The sequence below is a fragment of the Kogia breviceps genome, chromosome 6, assembly GCF_026419965.1.
Source record: "Kogia breviceps isolate mKogBre1 chromosome 6, mKogBre1 haplotype 1, whole genome shotgun sequence".
NCBI classification, from domain to species: Eukaryota; Metazoa; Chordata; class Mammalia; order Artiodactyla; family Physeteridae; genus Kogia; species Kogia breviceps.
In genome coordinates, this window is record NC_081315.1 from 34,704,706 (window position 1) to 34,718,588 (window position 13,883).

General features: G+C 34.2%; 1 protein-coding gene across 4 annotated transcripts in view; it reads left to right on the top strand.

The window, feature by feature from the left end:
* Positions 1-6,902: 6,902 nt before the first annotated feature.
* The window catches only part of CSN2 (casein beta), a 43,369-nt gene continuing 36,388 nt past the window's right edge, over positions 6,903-13,883 (top strand). For 2 of the 4 annotated variants that reach the window (XM_067036914.1, XM_067036916.1), the window contains exon 1: positions 6,903-6,964. The gene's annotated coding sequence lies outside the window, so the exon portion shown is untranslated. Of the gene's footprint in view, positions 6,965-13,493; positions 13,537-13,883 lie in introns of those variants that run through there. The other 2 variants (XM_067036917.1, XM_067036915.1) reach the window with 2 other exon arrangements.

Here is a 13,883-nt window from a genome sequence, read left to right on the forward strand (position 1 = left end):
CATTCTTGTAACAATCTAAAAGTGCAATGTTAATTCAATGCTATGATTTATTTGCATGTATATATGTATTATACAGAACTTTCTTGTGTGTGAGTGTTGGGTTCAGATCAACAGTCTCCTAATACTGAATGACTTGAAGCAGAATTCCTTCTCTGCCTTGAGACGTTTCCAGAAAAGTAGTACTCTTTCCTTTATCTGTTGTGAATTAAGTAATTAAATAATAAGGAATGAAATGAAAATGCTTATTGAAAATATGAAATTGTTAAATTTACGTAATATCTTGAACAATATCCTTTTATCTTATATAAGAGTAAAACAAATAAAAATCCCAAAGAATATTGCAGTAGACAGGGTTTAACTCAACATTTAAGCCTTTTAATTTCCTTGGCAAAGCTGCTGTTAAGAGGCATCATCAACAATACTAGAGGCTATCAAGTTTGGTCTTCAATTCTACTTTAAGTACTGATGTCACCTCAGTAGAAATTCTGATTTGGCTGACAGTCAAATAAAGCCTTGCCATTTTCCTGTCCAGTGAATGTTTATAACAGTAAAATTGGAACAGCTTTACAAAGGGATAAAGGAATAAGAGCTTGGAATGAGCGTAACCAATGAGCTAGTTGACCAGTGCCTTTCTTCCCAGGACAGTGTGTAATGACAAATGGGAGGCAAGGCTGGGGCAGGGGAGGAGGTGGGGACAGGAGATTGGAGATCTAAATTGTCTCTTTGTTTATTTGTTTTCTAAAGCAGTGGTTCTCAATGTGGGGTAAGAATGGCAGTTGAATAAATAACATACAAAATGATCTGTGAGAACTTTAACAATGGTTTCTTTCACCCATAACTCAACCTCCTTCCCCCTATGGACGTTTCTTCCCTATATTGACCTCTATTATTTTAGGATATTCAAGTCATAATCCATTTGGATCAATGTCAGAAAGAACTGTCCAAAAGTTGCCTGAGTTTCTTACACAGGGTATGGGTTCGTAATTACAGAGATCTTAGGCACAGACTGGCAGTATCTCTCCATACCCCATTTTCTGAATTTCATATAGTAAAAATATATTCAAAAGTGGGTTCAGAAGATGACATCTATATAATTCATGATTTTAAAATCTCGTAATCACGTATGACTTACAGAAACAAATGCATGGTACTCTCTTCTCTTGAAAATTTCATTTCTTTACCTAAAAAACAAAACAAAACAAACAACAACAACAAAATGATAAAATGTACTTCATTTCCTAGTATTGGACCTATCTTTTCTGGGTAATCTTTATTCCCTAAGAAGTTGTGCCCTGGTGATTTCTTCATAACTCATATTTAGAATACTCTAAGCCATCAGACTTAGCTTTTGGAAACAAAGAACTGGTAAATTACTCAATGAAGGTCCTTTATAAATTCCTTTGGCTACAGGAAACAGCCTAAGATATTTAGCAGTGTTTTCAAGGCCCTCTTTTATCGATTTCTTTTTACCCATACTTTCTTAAGTTTCTCTCTATCTTTGTGTGAGTCATGAACTACAGGTATGTATATACTGGTAGAAGGAGAGTGCTTTGTGTCAAAGAAGCCTACTGAAAAAACATGTTAATGTGTGGAGTATTGGAGAATAAGGATGGCTCTTCAGACTTCTCTGGAGCAGTTCCAAGGAAACATTTAATTTGATCCTGATCCCTATCAGAACAAGGAAACAAGAAGAAAAGTTGGTACCCTCTTCTAGGAAACAACTACTAGGAGTATTCAATTAGTAACAATATACTTTAGAAATTATTCACTGTTGGATTTAAGCTCTCATTTGTTTTCAGCCTTTGCCTAGGGTTCAGAGTATCTTCGAAGTACTTTGGAATCCCACTTTCCCTTTTATAAAGTAGGCACATTTACTAAAACTTGGGGACAAAGTGCTTCTAAATATTTTTCAAAAAATCATTGTTTCTAAAATGTTTAGAGAACAATTCTTTAGGTCAATACGAGTAACAGAAACTGCCTGAAACAAATTTTAAAAATAACAAAAATATAAGAAGCAACAGTTTCTCAAGATCTAAACATCAAGTTATGAAGAACAGCAACCCCTAAGAGACAGGAAGCAAAGGAGATGAACCCTATGATTGTCCTATCTTACTGCCTGGATTGTTTCCAGGACTTAGTGAAGGGAGATGGACCTGGGTGCCCAGGAAGACCAAGATAGCTGAAATTCAATGGGCAGAGAATCTGAAGGGAAAAGGAGGACAAAGACATAGATACAAAGATCTGTAAAGGTTAGCCTATGTTCATAGCATCATTATTTACAATAGCCAAGATATGGAAACAATGCACGTGTCCATCAATAGATGAATGGATAAAGATGTGATATATATATATATATATATATATATATATATACACACACACACACACACACACACACACAATTGAATATTACTCAGCCATAATCAAGAATGAAATTCTCCCATCTGCAACAATGTGAATGGATGTAGGAGTATTATGCTTAGTGAAATAAGTCAGACAGAGAAAGACAAATACTCTATGTTATCACTTATATATATGGGATCTAAAATTTAAAACAAATAAATGTATATAAGAAAACAGAAAAAGACTTACAATTATAGAGAACAAACTAGTGGTTATCAATGGGGAGAAGGAAGGGAGGAGGGGCAAGATAGGGGTATGGGATTAGGAGATACACACTCCTATGTATAAAATAGATAAGCAACAAAAGTATATTGTACAGCACAGGGAAATATAGCCACTGTTTTGTAATAACTGTTTTTTTCTTTCAAATTTTTTTCTTATTAATTACCTATTTTATACATATTAGTGTATATGGAGTATAATCTATAAAAATATCAAATCACTATGATGTATACCTAAAACTAATATATCGTAAATCAACTATACTTTAATATAAATAAATTAAATAATAAATAAATAAATAAATAGGTTATCCTAAGGTTTTCAACCAAGTATATATTATTCATATGAAGATACTACCTCAGGTCAGATAAAGAACCACCCGGAAGGACAAAATGGAACAATATCTAGTGCTCACACAGGAAAAAGTTTTTGATCACACAAGCCAGAGTAAAAAAAAGCTCAGATTTCACAGGGCACTCAGAATAGTTTGACCTCTGCAGTGGGAAAAATTAGCATTAGATCAAAATGTTTCTCTGTTCCTGTTTACTAAAGGTGAAAATCACAGTAACCTAAGGGTATCCTAGAATAAAAATCTTTCCCCTAATGTCAGAAACAAGGCATGGATGTCCATCTAATCCCTTTTATTGAATAGTGAACTGCACAATTTAAGCCAGTACAGTATGCAATATATAATTGGATATAAATAAATGGCATCAAGTTTGGAAATTAAAATGTTCATCAGCAAATGAATGGGTAAAAATTTATGATACATCCATATAATCTAATACTACCTTTCAAAAAAAATAAAAAGACTGAACTATTGATATGCATAACTACATGGGTAAATCTCAAAATAATTGTGCTGAGTGAAAGAAGCCAGACACGAAAAAGTATATACAGTATGATTCTACCTATATAAAATTCTGGAAAATGCAAACCAATCTGTACTGACAGAAAATAGATCAAGGACAGGAAAAAAGGGGAGGGTGGGAATATTTAAAAAAACAGGAGGAACCTTATGGCTGTGATGAATATATTCATTATCCTGGTGATTTTCTTCATGGGTGTATATATATGTCAAAACTTACCAAAGTATACACTTTCAGTATTTGTAGTTTGCTGTATGTCATTGTATCTCAGTAAAGCTGTTCAAAATATTTCAGCTGATACAGTATATGTCTGCTTATGGAGAGACTGTTTCCTTCCTGCTCCTACACCTCTCACGCATCACAGGAGTAGGACTGAGGCAACCCACCTGGTCAAGAGAAGTAGAGGGCTGAGGTCCTGGGGCAGCTGCTGCAGTTTCTGCTTCATCAGGCTCTGTCACAGCAGGTGGCTCAGTCTCTGGGATAGTAGGTGGGTTTGTAGTAGGTGGGGCAAGTGGCTTAGGTACGTATGGATTGTCTGCAGTAGGTGCAGCTGTATCAGGTGGGAAATAAGGTCTCATAGGTCTTTTTGCGGGAGGAAGAAGGCGGAAAGCCCAAGGAAGGAGAGGATGACGGGACAACCAAGAAGGTATGGGAAAAGTATGAATGTGGTAGATGGGAGCCCCAGGAGCAGTGAGAACCCAGGGATATGAGGGTACCCCGGCATCACGGTCAGGATTCCCAGGGTAATTGGGGAACTTATTCCTTGTAGGATAGACAGGGGGAGCGAAATCACTGTCTGGCATGGGATAAGGAATATTCAGAGTTGGGTTAACTGGGTAAGGACTGCCAGGATTGCTGCTGTAATCCTAAACAAGAGCAAAGAAGTCAGTTAAAGTTATTACCTCTATCTTATCTCTACATTTCTTATGTTATGACTGTGATGATGTACAATGAGTAAAGGTTATTTTTTAAAGAATTCCAATTTAGTCTCATTCTCAAGGCTAATGTGCTTGCATCACTTACAAAATAAGAACTAATCATTTCTGAAGAAAATGGAATAAACCTCAATGTAGAAGGAAATATTTTGTGTGTCGGTGAATTGGAGTGTTATAAACTGCACAATATGCCAGCTAGGCCAGGACAGCAATAGAAGAAAAGAAGATGCACAGTATAGGATCAGTCCTTCCAAGCCTCCTTATCTGCACAGCACGCCTAGCTGGATGCCCTCAGGACCCGCTGAGTCTCTAAAGTGCCCCCAGGGGTGCATTCACTTAGTTATACCTTTTCTAGCTGTCCTTCTGAATTCCTCCCACCCTTCCTCAAAGCTTCTACTCCTTCAAGGCTAGGAATCTTAAATTGTTATTAAGAAGGAAAGCAGACTAGATGTGGATGATGACTGCTGGCTTTTTTTTTTTTTCCAATTGAGATATAATTGGCTATGGTTAACAATACCGTATTGTGTGTTTAACAGTTGCTAAGAGAGCAGATCTTAAAAGTTTTCATCACAAGAAAAAAGTGTAACTATACCTGGTGATGGATGTTAACTAATTGTGATGATCATTTCACAATATATACTATGGGCTTTTCATATTTAATTTTTCCAATAGTGTTTGTGTTTTAAATGAGAAAATTCTAAATATTACTAATGCATTTACTATTACATTTCACATGATTATTTTTTGGTAGAAGGACCTCCTCATTTTCCTTTAATTTCTCTAGCTTTGTCTATTACATGTATGTAAAACTGTCAGGGAGCGCCAAGGTCACAACCTTATGTAAGAATTTATAGAAAATTAAGACATTTCTTGGTCTCACACACATGAAGTTTTATTTCCTATTATAACTTTGTCAGTTTTCTGAGCAAATTTGGTACATATTTGTTTAAATATTAAGACTCTAGATTCTTTGATTCATTGCATAGCCCAATTATAATTCAAGAAAGTAAAAATTTATATAACATAAATATCATTTAAAATATAATAAGCCATATTTAATATTTCTTATCATATGTTTATTTTAATGGTAACTGGTTGATGGAGCTATTTTCTTTTCATGTATTCCAAGTTAACCTGTCAGTAACATGCACTATTGATAAACATAGACCCAATTATCATATTTGTTGGAAAATACTGCCTTTTTAAAATCAGCAATACATTTCTATGATATAAAACGTTATTTATGGGCTTCCCTGGTGGTGCAGTGGTTGAGAGTCCGCCTGCCGATGCAGGGGACACGGGTTCGTGCCCCGGTCCGGGAAGATCCCACATGCCGCGGAGCGGCTGGGCCCGTGAGCCATGGCCGCTGAGCGTGTGCGTCCGGAGCCTGTGCTCCGCAACGGGAGAGGTCACAACAGTGAGAGGCCCGCATACCAAAAAAACAAAAACAAAAAATCCCTTTATTTATATAATTTTCATTTAAAAGTATTTACCTAATGAATTGGCAGTGAAATTGGTCAGGATATCAATATGAATAAAAAATTACAGTATGTGTAAATATAAATATGCTCATCTTTATAGATGCATTTTTAAATGAGACCAACACAGCAAGAAAAGATAACATGTTCTGAAATTATTTAGCTTTTCAGGGAAAAACTTAATAATACTGAATTATTTAAAGTTATTAGACAGAAAATGCTATTTTAAAAAGAAAATTAATAATATAAAAATATTTCTTAAAATATATTTATATTTCTTAAAATATAAACAAATATAGATATATTTTACCTCTTCACTGGATGAGACAAAATTCTAAAACAACAAAGAAAACAAAGTTGGTTTTAAGTTTCAGGCCCCTGAAAAAAGTCTTTCTTTAGCTCTCTACTGGCATTCAGAGTGACTATAACTGCCAAAACTCTGAGTAACCTGGAATTTTCTTTCTTAAGCAATATAGTTGTTTGCCTTGCTTTCCTATGACTGTGTAGACCCAGTCTTGTTATTCTAAATACCTTATTACAAAGTAGATCGGCAATGACCGATTTTAATGTCCTACTGGTTCCAGTGTTTCTACACTCTCTTAAAATTTTCTTGTTCATAACTATTTACAAATACTTATGTAAAGGGAACCAAGTGTTTTGATTAATTCTGTGGCTAGTGACTTATTTACATTAGATCATCATTTAGGTTTATCACAAAATCCCTAGGGACTAAACAAGGCTTTTCAATATAACTTCTCAATAAATGTAGATTTTTCCTCAGTAGCTTTGGGATATTTTGTTTTTCTTGATAGAGTTTCAATAATTTTTTTTTTTTAAAGTAAAAACTGAGTGCCTCCTCTGTGCTGTCCACATGATAGATCTTAAGTATTAGAAAGAACAGACAAGTTTTCTTTGCTGTGTCTGGGTTACTGTTTCCCAGCTATCAAGCTTCTTCATTAAAATTTAATATTGTGTATCATATTCTTTCCAATTTTAGGTTGGTTTCCTGAATTACTGAGATAAAATATTTGCTCCTGGACCATATTGTCACCTGAAGGTATGATGCATAATACACAAGTGATAGATGTTCCGGAGTGTTCAGAGACAAATGTCAATGATTCATACTGTGACCAGAGAACCCTAGATTCTTATGATTAAAATCTTAACTCTTATAAGAAATTCAAAGTAGTATCTCATATTGTTTTCATTTAAAAAATTATTTTCAAAACCTTTCTACTTCTTCTCCATGTATCTAATGGTATTTGGTTCAAACTATGCACATCCAGATCATATCTCTTGGCCTTTGCTTGCTAGATTGCCATGTTTATCTACGGCATGCTTGTGGATAGATACCAGTATCATTTTCTTAGCATGCTTCTGTCATCAGAATTGAGGCAAAAATGACAAAGAACTAAAAAAATTCTAATATCAGTCAAGTGATGAATGTTTTGGTGTCCTGCGTAGTGATAATTTATGAGTATTTGCTGCACAGAAGTCATTTAACATTTTGGGACATACTCCTCCTGCTGGTAGTTCCTAGGTCATGTTTTCTTCTGCTCTAATCTTTCATACGGGCAAAGCCTTCCCAGATTAATCACTTAGTTTGCTGAAGTAAACTTAGTACAGTATTGTCATAAAATTTTATAGAGGCATGAGGAGGAAACCTGGGTATAACAAAAATTTTATCACACTCTAAAGGGAGTACACTTACTTAATGCTTCTGCTCATTTAAAAGAAATAAAGACCTTACAGTAAATATGTTTAATACAAATATATTTATACTCCACTGATATTTTTCTATCAAATAAGAAGAGATTAATAGCATTAATATTTTAACAGCAATAGTTGTCACAAAATTGCCTTGTAAAATATCAGAGAGTTTTAAAATGTAAAATATACTTTAAGGTAAAAACAAATACATTTATACACAGATGAAAAAAAGGTTTTACCTCATCAATGAAGTAGAAACACTTCTAAAACAAAAGGAAAAAAATTAATTCACTATGGTTATTCATTTGAAAACATCTGTACCCAGATTTCATTACTGAAGAATTAGTTCAACTGTATTATTAATATAGTTAATTTCTTCTTGAAATATAAATCACTAGTATAAATTATTTGTTTATTATTGTTATCATCATTACATGTTTTTAACATAGACCATTGTCTCAGGAAATTTTATATTGCCTGATAGATTTTGGTTTGTAATTTTCTACATGTACATAAATCTTACCATCTGAAAAATCATTCAGTCTTTTTCATATATCTTGTTTTGCTGTTCTCTTTCACCTCCCAGGTTTTGTTTGCATTTGTGTGTGTGTTTGTGTGTGTGTATGTGGTTTGTAGCCACCTCTTAACAGTTGCAGAAGGACCATATGTCCAGTTGTTTTCCAGTTAAGCTTCAATATCTTTTATGAATTTCTCACAGATTATACAACAGAGCATGAGATAAGAATGACAAGATAGTATAGGAAACTCATCATTGAACTATTTTAACAATTAGAGTTTAATTCAGGTGATTTTAGGAGATTGGAAAATATCTTGAAATTTGCACAGGGTGATAATTAGTAGTATCAGTCAATAATCAGATAATAATAGTTAATAATATCAAGTAGCATTTGAGCTCCTACTATATCCTAGGTGGCCTGTTAAGTACTTTACATAATTATCATATTTAATCTTCAAAGCCATCCTATGGAGTAGATGTCATAATTTTCTCTTTTTCCAAAAGAGGATATTTAGCTCACTTGTTGGCCAGGATTAAGAATTTTCCATCAGCTGTTTCTTACATTAGAGGCTCATCTATTTATAATACACTGGTGGTCATTTTGTCCATTTACTTTAACTCCATCAAGTATTCCTTGTGACTCTACATATATACCTCCAGCAGTGGGACTTCACTGCCAGAGAAAGCCTAACCCGGTTTTCTATAATTTGAAGACATAACCAATGAAGATCATCTACATGGAATTTTGGTTCCCTTTAATTTTATCTTTCTCCAGCCCACTGCATTTCTGAATTCACTTCTTCTCCTTGCTGTTTATTCATTTTCAGATTACACAACTTTTTTAATTCAGATTTTTAAAAATTTCTTTTGATAAGTTTGGCACAGCAAACCACATGCCCATTAACATATCTCTCTGCTGCATCATTATCAGCACTATAATAATTTATATCATTAACACGAATCCCTGTCTATAATTACTTGATGGGTATATTATTGCTGTAATTTAAAAAGTCCATTTACTCACCCTTGCAGAAGCGACACACACAATGCAGGCCCAAAATAAAAGCTTCATTTTGATTGACCCTATGAACATTAATATTATAAACTGGTTGTTTCAGAAAATATACAATATATTTTGTACTTCTCTTGTAGAGAGTGACAAAAGAATGTATGGCTTTATTAGTCTGACTAGGAAGACCCTTCACATAAAATCTGGTCCCACTATTTAACTACTGTCAGCATTACCTAACATAAATGACATCAAAGCCCAAACTGTGTTTTTGGCAGATGTCTTTCAACAACTAATTGGCTTCTGGCTAAACTTCCTTAAGTGGAAGTCACCTCATTTACTTACCTAGGGATACACTTTGCAATTAATTTGTCTTGGAGGGCTTACCAGAAAATAAAATTGCTTAAAAGTAGCCATTCTATGGGTGCTTTATTGAGATTTTCTTTTTATAGATTCACTGGGAGATTGGTATCACCTACTGGGAAACATTTCAGGTCCTAAAGGTGTTTTCACCATGTGTGTGCTATGGCATAAAATTTTAGGAGCTATGATAAATGCTATGCTCCAGTTTAATTTACTGTAAGAAAATATTAGGTCTGAAATATAGGGAATATATGGAATTCATCCAAATACCAGATAATGTTTTAACACTGGGGACTCAAGTGAAGCTCTGCTTACACGTTACCCCTAATATTGCTTACATTTTACTTTGGGAAGCTAACCATATAGAGAGAGTTTCAGAAGTCAATTGGGTATGTCTGTCTAATATTGGGGGAGAGAGATTTAGAGCTGAAGTTATCTAGATAATTAGGACTTGATTTTAATCAGCTGATTGTGTGTGGCAATTAAAATGTTTAAAGTGGATAAGATCATTTAAGAAAAAATATATTGAATTTGAAAAGAAGTAGCTGAGGTCAGAGCCCTAGAGAACATCAATGTTTGTGCAGGAGAAAGAAAAGAAGTCCTGCAAAATACCTATGAAAAGTAGCTAGATAAAGACAGTTACAAGAATTACCAGGAAGTAAATATCAACACGTCCAAATAGAATGATGCCCCTGGGGGCAACTTATTCTTTTTCTACTAAAATTTCCTCATCTGCAAGGTATAATATTAATAGCTATTAGAAATATAAGAGTAATATTAATAATTGTAAGGATAATTGAGACAAATATATAAATTACCCTGCACATAGCTGTTCAATTGGTTTTAGGTATGCTAATCATAATTATTACTTTGCCCCACTGAACATCATTGAAAAGGATAGATTACAGAGGAAATTTTAAAAAGCACCCAAAGAGCTGTTAGCTTTGAACTACAGGAAGATCACCACATCCCTTGAGACTTGAAGGAAACAGTTAAAGTTACATTCAGTTAGATCAAATTATTGAAGTGTCATACTAGGGAGGTGGATAGTGTTTAGGCTTGATGGACACAATATTTGTCAAACAAGTAGAAAGGCAAATTTTTTTCCAGTGAGATAATTGGAAGTTTAGGGAGTGTTGAAGAAGGCAGCTAACTCTAATGCCAACAAGACAAAGTTTGATAAGCAGTCTCTGGTGACCAACAATGTTAAAAAACAAACTTACTTTAGTGCTCAGCTCCTCGCATGGAGTGGCAATCGAAATTTAGTTCCTGGCTGGATGTTTTCCAGTAGGATTAAGTGCAGAGGTGCAAAGAGTTACATGAGTTATCAAGATGATATTTTAAAAAATCAAGGGTGAATTCTGAGCTGTGCAACAAAGGAAGTGAAGCGAATAAGAAATAGAGAGAATGGAATGTAATCAGAGTGTTAAGGGATGGAGTGTTCTACGAAGACAAAGAAAAAAAGGGATGGAGTGTTCTATGAAGACAAAGAAAAATTCTCTTAGCTTCTACCTCTTACCCTTTCAAAATATATGGCATATGTTACCTCCTGAAAAACCCTTCAGTGTTCACTTCACTTCTTGAGTAAGAAGTGAGCCTAAGAGGGCTTGGATAGAATAGAATACAATGAGAGGGTTAAAGGATTGGAGTATTCTACCGTGTCAAAGAAAAAGTCTCCAATTTTCAAATCTTTTCACCAAAAGTACATATCATATAATGTCACTCCCCTGTGAAAACTCCAATGTCTTCCCATCATAAGCAGATGCTTAACACAAATTTCTAAGCTCAAATAATTTTCATCTTTATCCCTTCCTCCTAAATCCAATTTCCTTTATCTTTCCCGATCCCTTTGTCTTCTTGGACATGTCGCCCCCTTAGAGTTTTCCCTTACATTCCATGCATGAATCCACTTATTTGCTTTTCCTGTTTCTCCATTTGTTGATACCATTAATGGGGGGCCTTGGAAGTTTTATGTTCTCAATGCCTGACTCCCTAATTGAGTGTGACAATGTGACCTGGGAGAGGAGGATCGAGGGCTCTGGTGAAGGTTTGGGATTAATGCTGTGGCAGATTATGTGCACAAATAAATCAAAAAATTGGTAAAACAATGGTTGAATAGTACTGTAAAACTAGCTGTGTTTGGAGAATATAATTTGTAGTGTTCAAGGTTATCCATTATGAGAAGTAAAATTGCATTACCCAGAAAATGTACAGTTATTTTGGTGGTAGCCAAGCTGGTTTAAAGTGATTGTTAAAGGACTGTTTATATTATCATCCATGGCCTAGTGGGCCAATATGAACAATGGAAATGATGATTACACACCAAAGAATGCACTTGAAATTTTATTTTCAGAGGAAAAGAAATGTAGTTCTGCAACTCAGAAAGAGTAGGGAAAGCATTTTAAATAACCATCACCTAAGTTTTATGAAACCACCATACAAACCCAGTATATTCAACATGAACTAACAGGGAAAATATAAATAATTCAGGAAATATTCTGCACAGTCTTCCTTTCCCTCAACATTTCTGTCTTATTAGTGGGCCTCTCCAAACATGTTGGTAGTATGAAGTAAAGTGGTAGATAAGAAAATGTAGAAGATAGATTTTTTCCAGTCAAGCCTAAAAAGAGAAAGATAATACTATATTATCAATTAGATTTATATTCAAGAAACAATGTATGCTTGTATACAGAACCCACACATACCCATCCATCCTATTCTAGCAGAATGTTATTTATAATGATTATTAGTTAATACTTTTTAGTTCCCAACATGATACCTAGCACATAGTAAGGTTTTAATAACTATTTGTAGAACAATTTAATGAATGAGTGAAAATTGATAACCAGGTTCTTCAATCCAGCATATAAAAGTAATATTTATATTTATTCATTCAGTAGTAAATATTTACATTTTCAGCCAATTTGAAGGAAAATTTATTCTTATTTTCTAAATAGTTTATTAGACATAAAATGCTTTCTACATTAAAAACCCTTTTATCTAATTAAAATCTAGGTTTTAGGAAAAAAAATTCATTATGCAAAATGACCTTGGGTTGATACTTTAAGAAATTGCTTAAAATTATTAAAATCTTTAAAATCTATTGTGCATTTTTTGGTTTCTCTATTTCTTTTGTAATTTTTCTGCCAATTCAATACCTTTTGACTTTTTTTTCTCTTCCATTGCTTTGCTTAGTCTAGTTCTAATTATCTGAAAGACTTAGTTTATGATTTAAGTCTGATGCATCACTTGACCTTTTTGTACTACCAGATACTTCTCATGCCTCTAATTTAGCATCTGGCACCTCGTATTGCCATTCCTGTATCTTTGTCTAGAATAGAGCTTAATGAGGATAAGTTTGGTACCTTATTTCTGTCTCCCTCATGTCTCTCACAGTATAGAACACAAGATCAGCTTTTTAAAAGTGTAAAATAAATGTGTAAATAACTATAGCAATGGAAATATTGCTATTTATAAAATACAGCTGTAATTTCAGCTCTTATTCATAATAGTTATTATTTTTCTCACATAAAATCATTTTGTGAAGTTGTTTGACCCCTTTTCATCATTTGGAGAGCCAAAATGACATGACAAAGCAAATCATGTTTGCGACAATGTACTTAAAGTCAAAAAATCCCCTAGCTGGACTTTAGGTGTAGTTTGGCATCAGTAGTGGTGTGTTGGAGTCCTAGAGCTGGAAATCTGTTTTAGAGTCTTAGCTCTTCCACTTTTGCAGGGTGATTATGAACAAGTTTTTTAACTTCCATGGGCCTCAGTTTCCTTATCTCAAATTGGCTGATAATACTAACCACCTCCTCGGTTTTTTGTGAATATGAAATTTGTTAATATAGGCAAAGGGCTTAGAATTGTGACTAGCATTGTAAGGCCTCAATAAATTACTACCACTGTTATTACTCATTTCTCTGAAACCTACTTTGTCTCATTGAAGGACATATAAAAGGAACAAGAAGATAACTTGAGTGAGACAGAATTCCAAGATTGGAGATGACCTATATACTGCAAGGACAATGTAAGAAAAAGAAAAGGTGACTGCACAAAAAAGCAACACTAATGTATATTTGTTTCCTTGGCCCTTCATCATGGCTTTAAAGCAATGGTTAAAATGTCAAAGAGAGCCACTAAGAAAAGTAGGTTTTGTGTATTTAAAACAGTGGTGATTTTTCCAGAGAAAATAATGCGGAAAATTTGTTTTAAACTAGCTTGTGTAGGAAAACTCTCTTCCACCAAACTGAAATTCTGAGTCTGAACTCGAAGGTGATAAGTTAACATCCCTGTGACCATTACGCTTATGACAATTTCCACCCAGAGCTGTTGCTTCTGGCTGAATGTGTTATCAGCTATAGAGAAACTTTCCTA